This window comes from Hipposideros armiger, unplaced genomic scaffold (genome assembly GCF_001890085.2).
Source record: "Hipposideros armiger isolate ML-2016 unplaced genomic scaffold, ASM189008v1 scaffold_121, whole genome shotgun sequence".
Lineage (NCBI taxonomy): Eukaryota > Metazoa > Chordata > Mammalia > Chiroptera > Hipposideridae > Hipposideros > Hipposideros armiger.
Genome location: NW_017731471.1, coordinates 1995018 through 1996826, shown reverse-complemented (window position 1 = coordinate 1996826; position 1809 = coordinate 1995018). Strand labels below are relative to the sequence as shown.

The 1809-nt window shown below is 45.8% G+C and overlaps 1 pseudogene; it reads right to left on the bottom strand.

The window, feature by feature from the left end:
- Window positions 1-734: 734 nt before the first annotated feature.
- LOC109385666 (programmed cell death protein 2 pseudogene) lies at window positions 735-1761 on the bottom strand (annotated as a pseudogene).
- Window positions 1762-1809: the final 48 nt, after the last annotated feature.

The following is a 1809-nucleotide window of genomic DNA, read 5'->3' as shown; positions in this document are numbered from 1 at the left end:
TTATAACAGTGCACTTTATGTTTGCAACAAATTAAGTTCAAATGCATTCCAAACCTCTATAATTTTAGTCCCTTCTCCACATGTTTTATGACTTTGATGCAAAAATTTGCATCTTTTATCATGTGTATCCTTTAACTAATTATTGTAATTAGTTATTTTTTCTACTTTTTTGACCTTCATAATAGTGATATAAGTGATTAACCCACTACTATACACACACACAAACACACACAGACACACACACACACAGTGCCAAAAAATGTATTGACATTTTTTTAACCACATAACCCATTTTTATTGAAGAAATACACATACAAGTAAGAAGATTTTCGCTTAGCCCACCAATCAGCTAACCAGTGCCCACCTAGTATGTATTTTCCAAATTGATTTCTGTGCTCTTACACATGTACAGATACTTTTACAAAAATCTGGTCATACTGTGAATACCATCTATAATGGTATCAGCGTGTCAATTTAGATCTTTATTTTACTTGGTGTGCATACAGGTCTCTATCATGAAATTGCAGAGCCTTCCGCTGTACAGATATGCCAAAATGTATGTAATTCCGTCAATGGACATTTTTGCTTCCCTACTATTTGGACATTGGAAATAATGCCTAAAACAATACCTCTGTACCTCTCTCTCTGGTACAGTTATTCCCTTAGGGTAAATTTCTAACAATTGGAACTGCGAGGTCTAAAGTCGAGCATTTGAAAGCTTGACAACGCTGTCTTTAAGGTGCATCTTTTACATCTTGTTTCCAAACAAACACCTCGGTGTAGCCAGTGCCCCGTCTACAGCTTTCAGCGCAGGTGAAGACGGCCAGGACGCCCCAATCGACACTCCTGCCCAGTGTGTCGGCCTTTAGGTAGTTGAGCAGCTGAGGCATGACCTGGAATTCAAATATCCTCTAGGCACCACAGGTGCAATCTGGAATGTCCTTTTCCTGGGGGGTATTTTCACCAGAGATCCAGATGGGGGCAATCTCTTGGCCATATCTGAGAATCTGCTCTGGTTCCAGGGCTATTTTAGTTTTAAACTTCTGGAAAATTTTATCTTCCCTGGATTCATGTTTTGCCATGGAATCCAGTGCTTCCTCAGGTACTGCACCCATGCTCCCTGTAATCTCTGATTCATCTGTTTCCACAACTTCAGGTGTAATCTCATCTTCTGTTTCTATTACAATTTCAAATTCTGGAAAAAGGAAATTGTGGTCTGGAACTGTATTGTCCAAATTATCTGATTTTGTACAAGCCTGTTTATGTCCCAATCTCCAGTCTAGAGTCTGATGCTCCTTACTGCAGTAATGGGCCTTGTGACATCTAGAGCACGTCTTAGGTCCTAAACAGCCACAAACCCTGCAGAGATGAGCGCCAGAGTTGAGCTGGAGGCACAGGGATTTTCCTGTCTCAGGGGGAGGAGCCTCAGAGGGCGGCTCATAGGAGTAAAAGTCATTTTTCCTTGGTAGCTGATTTCTAAAAACGCGCAGGCCGGCGCAGCACGCGGGCGCCCGGCAGCAGAAGAGGAACAGCGCGCGGTGGAAGGCGTGGGCTCGGCCGGGCAGCGGCGCATACAGCTGCAGCAGGAAGGCCACCTGTGGGCTACACCGCGCGCAGCTCAGCTCTGGGTGGCAGCCCGGCCACGCCCAGCCACGCTGGCCGCCCGCCCACCTTGCTGGGGAACTGCTCTCTGCACAGCCTCCCCGCCCGCGCCTCCTCCGCAAAGTTCAGCTTGGAGGCTCGGGTGCCCTAGGCTGCCATGGGAGGGGGAGGGAGGCTGGCCTGTATTGACATTTTAAGAAAGGAAAA